At 39.1% G+C, this 21,725-nt stretch overlaps 1 protein-coding gene across 1 annotated transcript in view; it reads right to left on the bottom strand.

The window, feature by feature from the left end:
• The window catches only part of ptprc (protein tyrosine phosphatase receptor type C), a 64,570-nt gene that overhangs the window by 41,858 nt on the left and 987 nt on the right, over positions 1-21,725 (bottom strand). The gene's annotated exons all lie outside the window — the stretch shown is intronic.

Here is a 21,725-nt window from a genome sequence, read left to right as displayed (position 1 = left end):
TCAAGTTATTTTTGCTAAATGTGCCACTATAAAAGCAAACACTATAAAAGCTAAAGGGCCATGATTTTGAAAATAGAAGTGATAATCAAATTCTAAATGGTCTACATTAGATTAAAAAGTCAAAGATTTCTTATCTCATTCATGGTGTTCAAAGGAGCAACAACATTTTTTTAATCAAAAGATGATTCGATCAACTGGCAGCTCCATTATTAGAGTTAGGCAATATATTTCAATTATACAAACTAAGTATTGTTATTTAGTATCAAAACAGAAAATGGGGTTTAAGGATAGACTTTGCCGTTGTGTTCAGATGTATACTTAAATTGCTTGAACTTTGTTTTTATAGCTCGAGATGTTATCTGAGCCATGGTACTCTTCCTCTGCATATCTATTGTAATAGATGTACTGCATGATTCGCTTTGTTTTTTGGGGTTGCGCTTTCTTTGTTGTTCAACCCTAATAAAACTGACCAGACTTCACACAGATTCCAACAGCATGCTTGAAGCTGCAGTTCGTAAAAGGTTTCAATATTTGTTCAGCATTTCATCCAAATGTCCACCTGTTCTGGTGATTCAGGTGGATGTTAAATATTGCAAGGTACTATTATGAAGAACAGGATTTCCCAGGATCATGATCATGCTCTCATTCAGTTTCGTCAAAAACAAAAGATTCAGTCCCATCATTCATCTCATTGCTATTCAGGAGACATTGCATGTAAAGATTAGCTGCCATAGCTGCTCACATGACATCAGTCACTGCATTTCAAAATAACTCATGCTTTGAGACATTTAGACTTGATAAGACTCAATTTCAAATACCTTTTTTTTCTTTTCTCAATCCTCTCCAAACTCTCAATTTCTCTACCTGAAAGCTTAGCATGGAACGACTGAAAATAGAAGTGTTTAACTACAGTTCCAGGCCATAGACTTGGGGTAAATTCTGCAGTTCTGAAGACTGATCAGTCCAAAATTGCAAACTAATTATAGAAGCTGAAATAATATCCTTTAAATCATCAAGTTCACATTCAATTCACAATTGAATTTCGCATGATAGACACCACTTAGTGAGTGTCTTTTTGTGGTTTCTCCTACTTCTGTTTACTTATTTTTCTTCTTAAGTTTGCAGAGAAGGAAAAGGTGCAGCTCAATGTGGTCAAAATTAACCTCTTCCAAAAGTGCTACTTTGTTATTGTCATAGTGATCATTCTACTCACTTTTCTATGTCATTGCACAATGAGCCACAGCTTCCCAAAACTAACCCTCAGTTCCTCAACACTAGATGCATTTCATCAGAAGTGTAAAGTGCTAACAATAAAATTAGAGAAAATCACTCAGTGTATTTAAATATGACCTCCAGGACAAAAGTCTCCCCCTAAATTGAACCCTGCCACTCTTCTCATGATACTCTCCAGCAACAGGGAAAGTAAATCTAAGCTAAACTTGTGTCGTGTATAAGCTAAAGTATATCCCAAAGTATTCAATCGTAGTGGATCTCTTATAACTGCGTCCTTCACGGCAACTGCCTATGATAACACGGGAGAAATCCTGCCGCATATTCTGATTTATCTGATGGTGAATCACACTGTGGAGCAGATAATCTTAACAGCACCTCAACTCAGAGAAAGCAACATGGGAGAGAAGGGAATAGAATGGCGCGGATAGGAGTAAGGAATGGATGGAGACTCATGTGGAGTATAAGCAACAACACGTACTGGTTGGGTCGAATGGTCTGTTTCTGTACTGTACAGTCAATGTAAATCTATGTAAATTATTCATATTCCTCTTTACTACCAAAAGTCATAGCTAACATAGGTTTAATGTTTGTGACAATGTATGTGTCTCATTCCACTATCATGTTGAATAAATAAACTGAATTTCCACATATACTTGGAACAATTAAGAGCACATATTCATTTCTTCAATATAATCCTTGCCCTAACATTTCCAAGTCTCATCGAACTGCCAAACGATTGGGTTAGCGACCAGCGTACATATTGCTGTCAATTGGCCATTAAAATAACTAAAGGATTAATTTCTGTTCTGAGCAAACAATTTGACAAAATTTTAACTAAGCGTCCCAATTTAATTATAGAGAAATCTCCGAGTTGCTTCAGAATTATTTGCAGATGATTAGAATCTTTGGGATGCCTTCAGGACAAGATAGAAAGTGCCATAAACCCCACAACTCTGGGTACCATCTCTTTTCAGCAATAACTATGATAGAATAATCTGGGATGTCCGAAGCATAATGAAATTAAATAGCCTCCTTGCTGTTTCAAGACCTAATGTGTGTTCTCCATCAGGAAAAGATATACTAAGTCTCAGGCCACCAAAAAGGCAACACCAGACTCCCATCTCTGGTTTATGATCATTTGCAGCTCATTGATAGTTGCACTGTAAAAAACATTCACATTGCAGTAATAAAAATACTCAAACATCACAACAGCTTTATTACTATATAAACACTAACTCACTAAAACATAACAGCAACTTGCATTTATATATAGCCCTTCGCTTGGGGTGGCATCTCAGAATATTTAACAGTGATGGAGCTTGACGTCCTGAGCCAGAAAGAAAGGGGAGGTGACCGTAGGCACGGTTGAAGAGGAAGGTCTTCGAGTGTGATGTAACACACCTGAAAATAACTACTCAGGGCAAAAAATGTTTTTTTTCTCTCTGATCGTGTCAACATTGGGGAGTAAACTGAGGCTTATTACGAGAAGGAAGAAGAGGTTAGAAGAAATGTGTTTACACAGAGAATTGTTAGAATACAGGCCGTGTTCCCACAAATATCTGTTGAAGGCGAGTCCATAACTACACTTGAAATGTAACTGAATGAACACTTATTAGAATTTTTTTTTTCTCTTTCTGTGCTGTAAACATGCTGATTCAAATGCTTTTAAAATAAAAACTAAACTGTATGAAAAGCGTGACTCCTATTCCTCCTGTAATCACTTTATTTTAAATATTGTTACAACTGTATTTTGTACCTAGTCTAAATTACCTTTTGCTAACGTTAAACAAAAAGGGTTTATTCTTCTTTCTCCCAGCTCCTGTGTGGAATGGTGGCAGTATCATTAATTTTTTTAATTGTATTTTTATTAGCAAAAAAATTCCTCTCGACCATTTGTTCCAGGCAATGAAAGTTAAAATATTGAAGGCAGAAATGACCACGATAGGATTTACCAAGTCAACTTCAGAAGCCATTTTCACCCAGAAAATACAGTCAATCCAATTTACAGTATATTCTGTAAGCGCTTTGCGACATCTCAACAACGTGATAAGGCACTATATCAAATGCAAGGATTATTATTATTGTTAACTACATGGGTAACTAACAGCAAAGTACATGTCCTGCAGTGATTAGTGATCTTGTGAATCAGAGACTCGGTGGGAGGAACACACACACATGGAATGAACGTCTATGTTTACTGCCAGTTTTAAGGATTTGAAGTAAAATTACTGTAGTTTGTGCACTTTCAATCTAGTTAGTAGTGGGTGTTGATTCATGGCACAAAAATGGACCCAATATGATATAAATTTGCAGATGGAAATTCCATTTGGTTGAATAATGGATGTTGATTCATGACACAAAACTTGATCCAATGTGATATAAATTTGCAGATGGAAATGCCATTTGCGTTTCGCCCACAAAATATGCAGTCAATTCACTTTACAGTATACTCTGTGAAACTCTTTGAGACATCTCGAAGACATGATAAGTCATTATATCAAACAAAAGGATTACTGTCATTATAATGTAGAAAATGGAAAAATGCACACCAGTGCACTCTTTAAGTACGCAGTTGAGTCAGATTACAAAAAGGAAAGAAGGAGTTTACACATGGGCCCGATAATTTACCACTCTTTCTGAGGATCTTCAAGTCAATCCCTTTGTCTTGCCCCCTCTTTCCCCTCTTTCAAGTCCCGCCTGAAAACGTTCCTCTTCAACCGTGCCTATAGCCGCCTCCCCACTCCCCACCCCTGGCTCGCATTCAGGCTCCGCCACTGTTAAGTTCTCTGACGCTACCCTGCATGGAGGTTGCTAAATAAGTGCAAGTTGTTGTCGTCATGGTTGCTTTACCTGATTTGGGAGAGCATGATGCTGACATTGGTGGTCAAAAGGGGAAAATGTTTCATTTCCACAGCATAGTATCCTCACTATATGATCACCTTTATATGTTTCGCACTCCCGAATATATGTTGAATGAGCTAGGAATGTTTTATTCAGTACTTAGCAACATATTGTAACAATTTCCTCCTTTAACGCAGTGGCTGAGCCAAAAGTACGTTGAGATCCACAGGGATTTTGAGATTAACCTTTTGAGTCCTGTGGACAAGTTTAATCCTTACACTGCAAGCAAGGCCTAGGTTTCTGTTATCAGCACAAGTTATCTTTTTGGGAAATATAATACTAATACGTAAAGACGTGATAAAGCACTATATCATTATAAATTGGGAAGGAGATATGCATATTAGGCTGTAATGAAGCTCCTTCATCAGCACAACCAATATATGGGTTTAAATAAACTACACTGCAGATGATTTTGACCTAGTTTGCTTAGCTAGTGTAACTTGCATTCTGGCGTAAACAACAAAATGTCCCACCTGCTCTAAGTTCTTTGAACAAAATATGTGCAGACTGTTAACAGTAGTGTTAACAGGAATAAAGTGGTGCAGTGGGTGAGAAGTCTGTCTTTTCACCTCGGCGAGCTGGGCTAAAACATTTAGCTTTTCAGAATAGCAAGCCGACCATCTACAGAGAGCCTGTGCATCCTCAACTGACCATAAAAAGGTTATGTCCAATGATCATTCCTATTCTATCATGGATCTGAGAATTCAATCTCAACCTTGGATTGTGAGAGATTTCGGGAAACAATTTTAAAAGCAGATTGAATTGATGAAGGTTTAACTCTCAATGCTGTACTGACAATTTTTTTTCCTAGTATAGTTTGGGACTGTGTTGACAGAGCCACATGTTTGTGACTCATTGATATAAATTCTAATTCCGTGAACGTGTGGTATTCATCTCCTGAAGCCAGGCATGCAAGGACTGAAAATGCTACAGTAAGTTGTCCAGCTCAACCGCCTACGACTTTTGCTTTAACTAGGAATCCACTGAGCTACCCAGACTCATCAGATCCTTAATACTTTGTGCTGATCAGTCAGCTTGCATCGGGTAGCTAAATTTGACAAATGTCAAACCCCACCTGCCACATGCCTTATAAGAAGTTCAAGTTGTCACATGAGACCAGAAGCAGTTACTCACAAGAAGACTTCAAGAGATTTGAAAGGGCAAGAACAAGGGCAGTTACACACCTCAACCCCAACTCTTGAAATGTAGCAAGTCACATTTATGTGCATCTGTTCTCTTGAAAGTCACGGCAAAATATTGTGTAAAGCATCTCACAGAAATCTTCAAATTTTTTCGCAAATGGTCTTTTGAGACCAGCTCTTTTATATACATTTGGTTAATCTTTAAAATTACTGATAAAAAACTACAAACCCTCCATTTGATATCACAAGACCAGATTGGATGAAGAAGGCCCTCACCCCATTTGATGTTGCTGTTACTTAAATGAATCCAGAATCCTGGCCTCAACCACCTTTCCTGGCAACATGTTCCAGTTGTTAATTATCCTCTGGGTAAAGAAATACACTACCTTTCAAGCCAGGAGAATGTCTTAAAAGTGCTTCGCAGGATTTACTGTTAAGTGTACAGTCTGTTTATTTGGGATCTGAGTTGACTGAACGACTTTGTTATACTGGGATTTTTTAAACTATTTTTTCTAACACTAAAACTCCACTGAGACCTGAGATAGGCTAATATATCAAAAATACTAAACTAAGATTACTGTATTTTAAAGCAGGTTCTGCACAAATTTTGCTGCTTCATTTTATATTAAAACCTATTTGCAATACAAGGAAATAAATTAGGTGAATACAAAGCCTTAATCTTGGATTTATTTTATTACTGCCAACAAGTAACTCAATGGTAAGACATGATGATTTACTGCGCTAAAATGGAAGAGGAATGAATAGAGTAACATTACCAGTACACAGAGCTGGGACTTTTGTTGAACAGCAACAACAAATACAATTACTACACACAGTCCTTTATAACCACAATAATATATAATATAATATATTATAATGTGTCAGCCTGGCTCCATGGTAGCACATTCACCTTTGAGTCAGGGGTTGCGGGTTCAAGCTCTATGTTGGGACTTGGAATCACATAGTGATTCACCTGTTCAGATGCCTGTTAAATGTATCATGGCACTATTCAAAAAGAGAAGGGAGTTTCTCCTAGTGTCCTGGCCAACAAATCCCCTGAATAAAATTGGTCACTCAATCTATGGGACATTGCAGTGTGCAAATTGCCTGCTGTCTTCACCTACAAAAATATACCTCCTAGTGTGAAAGGCGCTATATCAAATGCAAGGATACCAAGCCTACCATCTGTTTGTGGGACACTGATGTACGCAATTGGGTGCAGCGTTTCACCCACAAACTCAGTCAATCCACTTTGCAGTGTATCCTGTGAAGAACTTTGAGACGTCTCAACAACATGATAAGGCACTATATCAAATGCAAGAATTGTAAATATTCATGTTTTTTAACTTCTGCACTAAAAAATTGCAATTCAATCCAGAATTGAGAATGCTTCACTGTATGCAATATGTTGTGAAAGCATCAAACATACAATAACCTCCATTTTTGAATTTGAAAGAAATGTGATGTACAGTACTCAGTCCTGTCTGTCTGGCCTTGTGAATGGTGGACACAACTGCATTGGGGAAAAGGGGGGTGACATGACCAGTGATCCAGTGAGGAAGTCAGATTGTCGGATTGTGTATGGACAGCAACTAATCAAAGACATGATAAGGTGCTATATCAAATGTAACCTTGCTGTTCTCTACTCCAGCTTCAAGAGGTAAAAGGTGAGATGCACCTTACCCTTGGAACACCACCATAAAACATATTTAAAACAAAACAGGTTAGGTTGGAAATAAGTTTTTACGCTTTTAAGTTCTCGTATATTTGACAGTGACGACTGTTCAGTTCCTAAAACAGTTACAAGTTGCAGAAACTTGTCAATATGTCTCAATTTTATAGAAATCAACGGTGAGTCACCCTTGAAACAAAAGACACTTTCTACTTTTTTCCATTTTCTCAAATAAAGTCCATAACGACTCAAGGAGCCAAATTAGATAATTCTATTTCTGAATTCTCAGAGAAATGCAGAAGCTCTTTCTAAAGTCAGTGTTGACTAGTATGACCCACTTGGCTCCCACAGGAAATAGATTCAGCACTGTGGGTTTTGTGCAACAACCTACATCTTGGGGATGGACCACGCATAACTAAAAGTGCGCTGAGTACTGCAGAGCTGAGATAAAAAAAGGAGTACCCACATCCGGACTGTTAAGCTCTTTTACTCGGTTGGGCATGTAACAACACAAGTCTGAATGCGAGTGAGGCCCAAAGCCAGCTTTCTTTTCATTGATAATTTATAATAATAATAATAATAATAATAAACTTTGCATTTGGATCTTATCACTTCAAAGCATGTCAAAGTGTTTAACAGTAAAGGCTGTGAAGTCTCGACTAGACTATGGTAGACCAGACAGTATATTTGTAGGCAACGCGGCAGACAATTTACACACAGTAAAGTTTCCCACAAGCAGCCAGGAAGTGAATGTCGAATTTAACTGCTAAATGAAACATCAATTTAACATGTACCATATTAGCAAAAAAACAGACTAAATGTTGATGCATGCATTGAGATACCATATTAAAACTGAAGCAAAGTCTTTTTTAGCCACAGAGTGTCAATTAAACACTTTATACGCAACCTAGCTGATTTGTCCAAACTAAAAATGTGGTTTAAAATGAAGCCAGCCATAAAGCTTTCAGATGCAGAACATTAGATGTTACTGTTTGTGGTGCATACTAACACACACACTTACTTACTAATTTGTTTTGGAGTGAACAGCAGGAATAAACACCAAAACCAATCCAGGTAACGTACTCCAAAGAGAAAAACCAAAAATCAGTTACCAAACTACATAGAAACTCTGCTGCACAGCAACACAGTTACTAAGTAACTTTGCTGCCAATAAAAAAAGCTACTGCATCTGCTTGTTGCCAAAATCTAATTAATGAACCAGCAAGTATTTGATGCCACTTATTAAGCAAAATACTGTAGCTTGATCTTAGCAAGAGTAGAACCATATGAAAATTAATAGATAGGGGCATGTGCTCAAATTGATCTTAATGAGGCTTTACTCCAATCAAAGCTATAATTCAGCCTTACTTATGCTATGAGCATGAACCAACCTCCCCTTTTGAGATGACATCACGTGTAAAATAAGCATCGCTATGGGTTGAAAAAAAATGCATTTGTTCATTTCAAAGCATGCTTTCAGGAGTATGTGCTAAAATGTAAATTGTACAGCAGAATTAATCCAATGACCAAAGAATGAAGTGTACCAGGGAACTGGATTACAAATAGGATCACCTTATATTCCACATTCTTTTCCCAGAAACATTATTTGTATATAAAAATTAGTATCTTTGTACTTTTCTACATCATAGGGAACTGACGACACAGCTATTCGCCATTTGTACTTGGGAATCAGTGAATCCATGTTTAAGTAAAGGCTTTGGTAAAGTAACCAGTCATGCAGTGGTTATCACTGCTCCCTCTGTGGACGTGAAAGTGCAGATCTCAGCCAAGTTATCGATCATTGCATTGCGTCATGATCCAGCCACCTGACCCTTAACATCACAATGCCCATCAGAGGAGCTTGAAGCAGTTTTGATGACAGGATGCGCAGAGAGATGTTGTCAGGTTATTGCCTATTCCCAGAGCTAAACGAGAAATTGTACAAGATTAAGAGGTGATAGAGAAATGGAGAAGTGGGATCCTTTTCAGTGTGTTATAACGAGGTCTTACACTGTGAGGTTTTCCCATCTCAACCTCATTGCTATGCAAATGATTCCATCTCAACCTCACTGCCTCCATGAAGGCAGATACTTTCTTTGCATAGTATTACGGTTGAGATGGGAAAACCTCACAGCTTGTAAGAGATTCATTGTCACTGGCCATGCAATTATTGGCTAAACAGTGGCAATAGCAGAGATCTGGCAGCAGACATCCTATCTACTTTGGCTACATGGCTTGACTTGAGGAAGTGAGAAGGTGAAAAGAATATGAGAGAAAGCCGAACAGAATATGATTCTCCTTTTATCCCCTTCCCCTCCCTCCCCCAGCCTTTTAATGCCACAGTAAACAGCATTTACTTCTCTCGTAAGAAAGGAAGACAGATAAAGGAAGATTGCCACTGTCCTAAACCTGCTATACATTAGAATATACAGCACAGACACAGGCCATTCGGCGCAACTGGTCTATGCCGGTGTTTATAATCCACATGAGCCTCCTCCTGCCCTTCCCCAACTAAGCCTTCTAACATAACCTTCAATTCCTTTCTCCCTCATGTACCTATCCAGCTTTCCCTTAAATACATCTATGCTATTTGCCTCAACAACTCCTTGTGGTAGCATGTTCCACATTCCCACTACTCTCTGTGTGAAGACATTTCTTCCAACTTCCCAATTTGGTCTATTTGTGACTATTCTATATTGATGGCTCCTGGTTTTGGTCTCCCCCACAAGTGGAAACATCTTCCCTATGTCTACCCTAACAAAAGTCATCCCTTACCCTTCTCATTTCAAGAGAAAAGAGTCCAAGCATGTTCAGCCTTTCCTGATAGGTACAACCTCAGTTCTGGGATCATCCTTGTGAATCTCCTCTCCACCCTCTCCAGTGCCTCTCCATCCCTTCTATAATGTGGGGACCAGAACTACACACAGTATTCTAAGTGTGGTCTAACCAAGGTTCTATAAAAGTGTACCATAACTTCCCTGCTTTTCATTTCTATTCCTCTAGAAATTAACCCCAATGCCTGGTTTGCCTTTTTTATAGCCTGATTAACCTGCGTTGCTACTTTTAGTGAAAATTTAAATATGGCAGCTCAGTCCACAGCACACAGCAGAAGTCATTAGGAAAACAGAGGGTAAAACAAGCACTCCTTTAAACAGGAAATAAAAATGTTAAAGGGGAAGAAAGAGTTCTTCAAACATTTTATATGCGTGGTTTTGGTTTGAAAAACATGAAATTTTCAGAAGCAATATATTCACGATGTATTATCAACTGATATTCCTTTACGAAGGGCAAATGTGGAAAAGGCACTATATCAAATTCAACGATTATTATTATTATCTTTATTCCTTTGTTTTGCCCAAGCAAAACTCTGATAAACCCTGCAATACTGCTGGCTGGATCAGTTAAGTTTCCACATACAAATTGCAACTGAGCACATGATGAAATATCTGCAAAGATTGATTCAATCCATTATCCAAGATCCAGTTAGGACTCAAACCTTTTGTGCGCACTTTCATATACTCTTTGAAGGCAACGTGCCTTCACCCAGGAGCTGGCTGTCATTGTCTTTGCTGGTAAAGGTGCAAATGATTACTCGTGGTTAACCACTGCCCTAAAATGTAAAAACAAAGTCATTGTTTCCACGATGATTAATATTTTGCAACATGGCTAAAACCGCCCTGTATATTAATGGAAGATTTGTATGATAAAAGATTTTCTTTACTCCCTGCAATTGCTTTGATTTTGAACAACTTGCAACCCACAATGTACACGTCACTGGCTCTTTGTGTATTGATACTCAGCAAGTATAAAAATACCATTTTTTAATTTTCTTTTTCCTTCCCCCATTAATGTAATGGATGTACATTACCATACTTCCTCTTCCAACCAAGAAAGCAGCACACTTTGGGCCACAAGCATCTCTGGAGTCAAAGTCAAAGGAGTTCTGTGATAAATCATCCACAGAGCATCATTACTTCTGCTTTCCAATCTATTCCACCACTACACTTTGCTGCGTCCTTTTGGTTCAGCCGCAATATTAAAATACTTCCTGAAGGTGGGAATTGGTAGGCAGCAGCAAAAAGACGTCGAAAAGAAAAAGGTATCTGAAAGACAACTCTGACTGTATTTTAAAATTAAACTTCTGGGCTGTCCTGATGGAGTAGTAGATAAAGCTGCAATTCACAGATTGGGAGCTTGCTGGTTGTAAACTGTTGTAAACTTGTTGTTCAAATCAGGTCTTTGTTGAGTTTGCTGTACTGAGTGGGGAGGTGAAAGTGGCCCCAGTCTTCCCAGGATTAGTGTAGAAGGAACCCATCCAGGGTTCGTGTTTCCAGTCCATCTTCAGCATCCTCTACTGGTAAGTAGGACGTAAGGAGAAGTAATGCAAGTCTTCTGAGACTTACTCCCAGTGACAAATGAACAATGGTCTATTGTCTGGGGTGCCAGAGGCCAACCAGGCTCCACAGACCCAAACCCCAGCATGAGAAGGCAGGGTACCAGCTGCAGAGGGGGAGAACAATAGAAATGAACTGTGGACACATTAAAAAATGAGGGGAAAAATCAACTTTTGTGACACTAGCAACAACAGTGAGAACTCCATGTGTTTCTAGAGCAGGTAAACAGGAAGAGGCTATTCAGCCCATTGAACCTGTTTCACCATTTTATAAGATCTTGGTAGGTCTTTTAATCCTAATGCCCTGCTCTTTCGCTAAATGCCTTTATAGCTCCACCACCCAAGTATTGTATTTATCTTTCTTTTAAAATCCCTATTGATTCTGCCTCTACAGCTTTCTGAGGCAGAGCATTCCATATCACATTCTCTGTGAAGAAATGCTTCCTGACATAAGTTATTATTGTCTTTGCTCTGAGTTTAAGGGAAAGCCTCCTTGTAATGGGGTACAATCCAACAGGTTGCAAACATGTTTGAAGATGTAAAGCATAGAGATTGTACGAATGCATGTCACCCACTGATACAGTGCTGCTTCAGCATCACTGACAGGTACTGTATGACACCAACAACAAATTACATTTGTATAGTGTCTTTCACATCAGGAGGATGCCTCAAGGCGCTGGACAGTCAGGGAATCGCACCAAAGATCATGATCTGGACAATCCATAAGTGACACTTTTATTGTACAAAGTCAGAAAGAATAATTATAATCATTAAGGTCTCTACTGCACCAAAAACAATTCTATTAGAAATAATACTTGTGAATACCCACAAGAAACAAAATCTGTCAAATTAATTTAATTAGCATTATCAATCAGGATGGTTGGCCAGGAGACTGGAAGAAATTCTTTTCTCTTTCAATATAGTCCGAATAGACTAATAACAACAAGAACAAAATGACATGTGTCTAGCGCCTTTCACGCCGGGAGGATGTCCAAAGGCGCTGGACAGACAGAGTTTCAGACCTGAGCTGAGGGTTGGGGTGGGGGAGGGGGGAGGGCAGGGGGGAAAGCAAGGAGATCAAAAGCATAGTCGAAGAGGAGGGTCTTGAAGTGTGTCTTGAAGATGGCGAGAGAGGGGGCGAGACGGAGGGACTGCGGGATGGAGTTCTAAAGGGTGGGTGCAGAGTGGCGGAAGGCCCGCGGACCGATAGTGGAGCAAGCAAGGTGGGGGACGTGAAGCAGGCCAGAACTGCTGAGCGGAGGGAGCGAACAGGATGGTAGGGGGTTAGGAGGTTGCAGAGGTAGGGGGTAGCAAGACCATGGAGGGCTTTGAAGGTGAGGACCAGGATCTTGAACTGTATCCTCTGTGTGATGGGAAGCCAGTGGAGTTGGCCAACGATGAGGGTGATAGGGTCACGGAGCCTAGTGCTAAATAGCCTAGACTAAATAACGATCACCTGACTGGGAAGACAGGATAGCAGTTTAGCACTTCTTCTGAAGGACCACATTTCAGTCAATGCAGCACTCCCTCAACCCTGCTTTTGGAGTGTCAGCTTGGACTGTGAGCTCAAAATCCCAATGTGGAGCTTCAACCCACAATATTCTAACTCTGAAGCAAGAATGTTACTAAATGAACCAGACTGATACCTATTGCCAATGCATCAAAATGTACTGCATGTCAATATCCCATAAAAATTGAACATAAACTTGTTTTTGGTCAATCAAATTCTGTACTTTTGTTGTGTTCTGAAGGATCCTGGCTTTTTCTTCTGCTGCCCCCAAAGCAAACATGTATACAAACCCCAGTGGATGACAGCTGATGTCATTTTCACACAGCTCAGAGGCATATATTCCAGCCTTTTGGACATTTTGACAACATGGTAATAAATACTTTGAATGTCAAACACCAGATTGAAATACCACTGCTGTTATCAACTGACTGAAAGTACAGGACCATCTGGGAATAGGCTGAGAGATTCCCTTTTTACTGCTTAACACCTTGCTCTGCTGAACTAACCATTGAATGCCTTGTGATTAAACAATGGATTAAATTGACCAAGTAAAAAGAATTGCAGGTGAAAAAGCTGAAAAAGCATAAAAATGCTGGAAAGGTCAATCGGCATTCAAAGAGAAAGCTAAGTTAATACTCGGAGTAAATGTCCCCACAGGAATTAAATGAACATTGCAGAGGTGATGTTCTATTCTACCTTATTTTATTTTTGGGGAGGATCCTGTCGCACCCCCCTCACATTGCTTGACAGAATGCAATAGAAGGCTGGTCGTACGTTCCCTCTCAGCTCTGGTTTCCTTCCCTTTCTCCATCACAACCTTTCTGGTTCCTCTCTTTTATTAATGCCACTTAAGGCTATTGCTCCTTTGAACCTTTCCATTTTGCTCCTCCACTGTACAAATATGCCATGTCCCATGCTCTTCCTCCACCCCTCAAACTTCACCACTGAAATCAAAGATCGTCTCTTAACTCAGTCTTTCAAGCTTTGGAACTCCTTGCCTCCAACAATTATCTACAACTACAGGCTTTCGAAACCTACGCTTGGCATCAAACAACCATTACTTCTTGACTCATCTTGTTACTTAAAGTTAGATTTTCCCTCCATTTCACATGCCACACCAACATCTCCTTGATGAAGCTCAGCCTCATCTCCCCCGGTTCTCGCTCCACACATCTCCTCAATGCAGATTCAAATCCAATTCCATCAGCTCCTGCAAAACTCAAAATCCCGAACTCAGCTCCCAGCTCGCATTCAGTTTACTCTCATCTTCCTAACACTGTGCTCTGCTGATTCTATACTCACTTCCCTTTCTCAACTCTACCCCCGGCACTGGGTGCTGGGGTTCTTCCCATTCTTCTCTTGTTAATCATATAGGCCAGGTAGGGATAGTCTCAGATAAACAGCAGGAAGCGTGCCAATGTTCACAATGGTAAGTTGCGTGGTTTTCACTGGCACTCCAGCAGTCCACCAGTGCATACTCTGTGGTCCCATAACCTTGACTCTTGCCTAAATTCTCTGGCATTAGGTAAAATGGAGTAAATCCCTCCTGAAGAGAATGCACACTGCATATCAAACAAGGGGAAATCATACATACTGTACATGGAACTCTCTGTTGTTTAGTTTGTAAATTCTTAACAATGACATAATAATAATCATCCTTGCATTTGATATAGTGCCTTATCATGTTATTGAGACATCTCAAAGCGCTCTGGAGGATATAATGTAAAGTGGTGTCTGTGTGTACTTAAACATGGTGATGGATTTCCCTGGAGATACCTGGAGTAAAGGATCCCAGGTAGTTTTTGGTCAGATACCTGACTGACAAAAAGAAAAATATCCCTGCCCTAGTCCCAAGCATAATATAGGTGTGGTTTTTGGTCCTGTTCGATGTGATTTCATTCTAATTTATCAGGTTCTCTTTTGTGCTACTTTGACAAATATCCTATTTGCTTTTGCTTAGATATTCACAAAAAAAATTGATCATCTCCCAATTTAAATTTTCCACCAGGCAGTTTCCTCCCACCCCTCACGGATCCATAATAGTAGATAATGTACTTAAGACATACAAAGTACATTAAACCATAAAAGTACTAACAATAATGTTTCAAGTTCCTGAATGCGAGTGCAGGCCACACTGCATTCTATAGAGCACGTTGGTATCTTTATACCAGTGACTGTGCTGACAAAGCAGGTGGTTACACAGCGCCAGATAAAATGTCTGTCAAAGGCATATGGGTGTCTTATTGTGTTGAATTGTATTATAATAGCACCCACTCAACAGGCTTCACAGCACTTGTAAAATGCTACAGATGGGAACCAACATAACGTCAGCCAATATATCGGGGAAGTCTACATATGTTGTATTTATATCACCACTGCAGCAGAATGCTTTGCTGTTTAATATATCAGGCGGTGGGGGTGGGTGGGTGTAGAACGGTGCGGGGGGACGTGGAGCAGACCGAAATACTCAGTGCAAACTTCTCCCATTTACGCATTTACGCTCTTGAAGATAAATCTGTTACATCAGATGAGTCAGGAGTACATAGTGTTCAGTATTTAGTGGTTAAATAGCAAGTATAGTTGTAGCTTGTTGTGCAAACTCTCCATCCAACAACAGTTTAGAACTTCAGTAGGTAATAATTCCTCCAAAATAAAAATAATTTGGTTACTCAGTCCCTGATCCCGACCCCCAACTTGGGTCTGGATAACAGATTGTCCAGCATATTGGGACGTCCTCACTTGGGACGACTACCCTGATGTGAAAGGCGCTATACAAATGTAATTTTGTTGTAATTTGGGGGACACTGCTGTGCGAAATTGGCTATCACATTTCGCTCACAAAATATACAGTCAATTCACTTTACAGTTTATTCTGTGAAGCGCTTTGAGACGTCTCGAAGACTTAATGAGGCGCTATATCAAATGCAAGGATTATCATTATTATTCTAATCTTTATCAGGATCCTTAATACTCTTTGTAGTAGTTTTGTGCCGTTTCGTCACACAGAACAAATCTGTAATTCTCATTGAAAAGAGCACATTAAAATGGCTCATGGGACATAATTTTTAGTCGACAAGTATATTTTGTTTTTTAACTACACATTAGACACATGATTTGGTGACGAATTAGGCAAAAAGTTAAGTAAGACTGGTTCAATGGTGCGCTTTGTGGTTTGGTACTGGTGAAGCTGGAGGCAGAGAATACGATAACTGGTCAAATGTGGCTTGCTGTGGCATTGGAAGGTTTGTGATTTGAACATTTAAGAACTTTTATGCAAGGGAGAATCTTGCCAGTTAAGCAAAAGTCATGGGAATACAATTACTGCACTGGGTATCAAAAGGTAAAACACAATCATACAATTCCATTACAACAACTTGGATTTATATAGCGCCCTCCACGCCTGATGGCATCTCAGAGCACTTCACAGTAGCCAGGGGGAGGGGGAGGAAGGTGACCAAAGGCGCGGTCGAAAAGAAAGGTCTTCAGCAGAGACCTGAAAATAGGAACAGTTCCACTAGTTACACCAATGCAAGAGGACGCTGATACTGTGCAATGCCCTTGTAGGATATTCACACCCAATATCATCCAACTTGTTCCTTGCATAAATTAACAAATTAAAGTTAAAGCCACTGAGTATTAACAATGGAGAAAATTGGCAGTTCTCTTGCACTAGCTTTCCCTCTGCAGTCACTTTGGATTTCCAGAGCAAAGCGAAATGGTAAGTGACATGTGTGCTCCCTGAAATCAATATCCAATGCAAAAATATACACGTTACAAATGGATTGTTAACTGCACCTGATTATTTCAGTGTTGGTCCCTTCCAGCTACATGCAAGATCATAACATTGGTTTGGATGAAGAATCAGATCATCTGATCTCATTACTCCAGAAAACCCACTTACCCTCCTCCCGTTACTGACTGCATCAAGTTGGCTTTCTGTCAATCAACAACTCAACTATTAAGGAGCAGCATTGAAGCAATGTAGCCTCAAGACAGCTAACAACTGAAATCTGGACCTTTTTGTGTGTTATTTATTTATATTACATTTAGAATATTACAATTCCTTGGGCTTTCTACAAAATTATAATGCTTTATTTTTTACATTCTGCCATTTAAACATGCACAATATTTTTCTGTATTTTGCATTTGAGCATGACAAAGGTATCGCTTGGCATAGTGATCTTGACAGTGTGTCTACAACATCTTCAAGTAGTATGAATATTGCTCCCTTCATGCAGGATCTCAGAGCACTAAACAATGGCATGGTTTGACACCAAGCTGGAGTGAGAAAAGGAGGTGACTATAGGGGCTGTTGAAGAAGAAGGTTTTCAGGTGTGATCTAAAGATGGGCAAAAAGGGGGCAAAGCGGAGAGGCTGGCAGGGAGTTCCTGAGATCCAATAGGAGTTTAATGCCGTTGGTAGCACAGAGTGGTCACAGCGAATAGACAGAGTGGGGTAAGTGCTTCATCACCCCATCTGCCCACAATTCTTAGACATTAATTCTCTATTCAGTTAGCTCGTATTCAAACATTTTTTTCAGAAAAAAAAGAGTAATGATAAGGGGAAGGAATGACAGAAATTCACAGGGTCTGATATTTCCAGTATAACCCATGCCTCAACTCACATGGGCCTGCCGCAAACAAGAGGAAGCGTTGTTATTGGTTCTCATGCAGCCTCTAAATAGCATGCAAGCTGCACTGCACAGAGACGGAGAAATTAACACTGAGTGTTCTTGTTGCAAGTCCAGCTCCCACCACCTAATTGTGTGATGCATTAAAAACAGTGGTGAAGTGAAGACTTCCTGTGGCTCAACGACTAGGAATAGAAAGTAAATAAAATTGAAAAAATGGATTTTTACACACAAAACACACAAAGGTTTGAAAATAATTGAAGAAAACAAGAACTATTTGAAATAAGTAGAAAGTTCAATGAATTTACTTAACCAGTAAAAAAGCAATATATTCTCTTTTACTTATTTTATTCCTATTAAATTTTGGGGGAAAAAACACCAAACAGATAAAATACTTTTACCTTACCAATCCCTCAACGATTAGCTTGTCAGTGACAATAAGGCACATAAGCAGACCTACCTTTATCTAAAATTCTAAAATGACTTAATTCTTCTTAAAATTAGTTACTTCTCTTTTCTCAATCACAAAGGAACAGCAGCGAAAATGCAGAAGTGACTCATTTTCTTCTGTGTAGACTTTGTAACGTTGTGTCTTGCGGAGGATATCGCTAACACTCACTCCTGACAACTTACAAGAAATCACTTGAAAACAAGATTATGAGCTGACAAAAGGGCTTTACTCTATCACAAGTATTCTAGGCAGCAAATTGAACCTGAAACAAAAGTTTACACAAACAGCTCACGGAGCTCACTTCAAAACTGGCAGCTCCGTATTTAAAAGTACACTACAACAACAACAAATTACATTTGTAAATCGCCTTTCACATCACTAGGAGCTCTATTGCAGGACAGTGTTCCCTGGAGTAAACAACTCATTAAACTAAGCCTGTGTAAAGCACATTAATAAAGCCGAAATAAAGGCCACATTAAATTATTAAAAGGCTCTGAAAGCAAACTGCCTGGTTACAAAATGGAGTACAAAAAGAAGTTGCACCTTATCTTGTTTCTCAGTTGAACTGTGAATTAGCATTAGAAATCCTATGATGGGCATCTAATGTATTTAATAGAATATAAAAACTATTATTTTGAGTGCTCTTTTTGATATAAATCAATACTGGGGTAACGTAAGGCCTCGGAGCACAGTGCCGGGGTAATCTAAGGCCTCTGCTAAGTTTGTGTGACAAATATGGAGGATTTCACCAGCATTTATATGATAACTAGTGATCCACAATCAATATTAGCAGGTTATGCAGTGAATCACAGTAGACCATCTCATGGGTGAACTAAGTAGAGTTTTCTCACTGTATTCTGCAATGTGAATTTGCAGCATTAGTGCATTATATACAGTAACTGTACAATAAAAGACAGGTGAACACATCGATGTCATGAGCGACACCTATCAAATTCTAACAGGATTTCTGAATTAAGGAATCTTTGTAGGAATTCCTTCAAGTACAGATGTAAGTTACTTCATCTGTGGAATTCTTCTTTCAATTTGATCAATAATGCTGCTCGCCTTCGCCACTGCCCGACCCCGAGATCCTCATACTCGCTTTCATCACATCCATGCTTGATAGTGCTAATGCTCTGCTCACCAGACTCTCCAGCTATTTGCTACACAAGCTGCAGACTGTCCAGAACTCTGCAACCTGTGTCCTCTCCCACACCAGGTTCTGTGAGCCTATCACCCTTGAGCATTAATTCTTCTGATCGGACTACTCCTTTCGCTCAGCGAACACTGGCCTGCTTCATGCCCCTGCTCTATCCGCCCCACCATCGGCAGGCATCTTTCAGTCAATCTGCCCCGCTCTCTGGAACTCCATCCTGGACTCTTGCCCTCCCTCCCCTTATTCAAGGCCTGCCTCAGGACTTACTTCTTTGATCACGTTTTATCTCCATACCCAGCTCAAGTGCCCAGCCCGCAGTATCAAGCGTTTGAGACATCCTCCTGACATGAAAGGCACAATATAAATGTGAATTTTATTCTACTTTACTATACACTTCCTTCTAGTTGATGTAACCTACTTCCAGCTTCTTTAATTAAAGAATCCCATAAGAAATAGTCACAAATTAAACCTGATCAATGTAAAGACATTTAACGTCTTTCAAGTGGTCTCTCGGTAGGAGATGAGAGAGTTGGAATTCAGTCGGTCCAGAAATAATATATTTTGCAGTTCGTTGCTGCAGAAATAAGAACCCAAACTAAATTTATTACAAAATACAAGAAAGATAGAAATAGAAAGCTGCTAACATTGGTGTGTAACTGATATTATTTTACACCAATTTAGCCTTTTCTCCCTTAACTTCATAACTCATGTTCGGGTATCATTTCTGGCCTAAGGTTATTCTACTGTGGGGGAAGCAGACCTGATAATCTGTATTGGGCCTATTATTCCTCAACAATATTTTCAAATTATTTGGGTATCTGGTCTAAAACTGGGAACTGTTAATATCCGCACAGTCCACTGGATTAGACATTAATTGATATTCAATAGTGCATTCTTACTCACTCCTGATACCAACAGCAAAACATAAACACTTTCGATATTACGAACATGAGTACATTGTACGGACTGAAAACTAAAGGTGTTCACTGATATCTTACATCATATTGCACAGAGATCCAGTACAAATAAGAATAGTTTCGAATAATGCAACCCGCATTATGTGTAGTGAGCAGCAGGAATTCACAAGTATGGTTTGCTCTGCAAAATAGCAACCATGTAACACAGTGCTTACCGAGCGTGAACTGAGTAAATCTTTGTCTTGGAAGGCTAAAGATAAGGTCTATAATTCCAAGGCTCATTGACAAAGTAGACAGGTGGGTGAGCCATCATCAGTACTTTGGATTTCTTGCTGTTATCTGATTTTCCCAAACATATCTCCCGGACCCAGTTCAGCTCCAGTGAGATCCTAATTGCCTCTATCATTCCCTTTGCAGACTTTGTTTTAAAGATGTCATGTAGTACTAATTTTATTGACCTCAAAAAGAGCAAAGTGAATTTAGTGAATTCATTAAGGTACAAATGCAGAATCTCTGGTCCCACATTTGGTGCTCAACCAACTCAACTACCTGCAACGTGTTTCATGAGAATGGAACTTAATCATTTAAATCATGCGTCAATGAACTGCTGAATCTATTTAGCTTAATCTTTTGATAATGGATGTATGTGTATTAGTGTAGTAGAATTCTTGTAATAGTGCAAGCAGATTTTAGGGTGTGTCACGGACTTCTTCCTTTTCTGAAGTTCAGAAATGTATAGATTTCAAATGCTCTTCCCCCTCTTAAAAGAAGCCAGTGAAATGTGTTTTTAGATATTGCGAAAGTGCACCTAAAGTACAATTCAACCAAAGCGAACATTATCTGGAATAATCATTTTTTTAAAAATCACCAATATAGCATTAATTCAAAGAAGTTGAATAGAAGCTAACTATTTACCAGAATAATCAAACCAAGGCGAAAGAGAATGTCAGAACACATCAGAACAAAATGTCAGGTACAAAAGAATAAAACAATCCCCTGAGATTTTCCACTCGCTTCATCTGTTCAAAATACTTATTTAATCATTCACTGCATACCTCCAAAATAAGAGATGTGGAGGATAAAATACCGGCACAGTCTAGTTGGGCTGAATGGACCGTTCTATGCAATTCTATAAAAAATCATTATGAAACAGTTCTTTTCCAATAATCAATAGTTCTGTTTTCAGCCCAACATTTTGACAACATTAGATGTGAAATTAAACGTATTTAGCTAAGTGGAAATTATGATATTCACCAAAAAAAACTTAAAGATGTAAAACCATCAAAAATCATGAATTCCGAAATAAAACATTATGTTTTGGGGAACCAGGTTAACTTAAAGGTCAAAGTAAATGTAGTTAACCTTCAGCGAAATCAAGATTTTAGCTTAGTCTCTCCACCAAGAAGCTTCAAACATTCGATATTTTATAAATTAAGAAAAAGATAAATAAAAATGTCAAATATTCAATAAAAATGCAAACTTCCACGTCAATTGGAAAACATGAAGGAAAACTTTACGGTCCACGAATTGAAAATTAGAAATGTTCTCGATTTTTGTTCAGATTCTCTCTAAAAAAAGCTATTCAACTTCAAAGTCTAAATTGGGGTCACAGTTGCATCTACACATCTAAAATAAATACACCAAGTTTTACTGAGATAACACTTCCTACAGCAAAGATTATTTTTCACGTGAGAAAATAGAGCACATCAAGGAAGCTATC

Source organism: Callorhinchus milii, unplaced genomic scaffold (assembly GCF_018977255.1).
Source record: "Callorhinchus milii isolate IMCB2004 unplaced genomic scaffold, IMCB_Cmil_1.0 Scaffold5, whole genome shotgun sequence".
Lineage (NCBI taxonomy): Eukaryota > Metazoa > Chordata > Chondrichthyes > Chimaeriformes > Callorhinchidae > Callorhinchus > Callorhinchus milii.
Note: the sequence above shows the minus strand (reverse complement) of the source record. Positions and strands in the feature narration are given on the sequence as shown.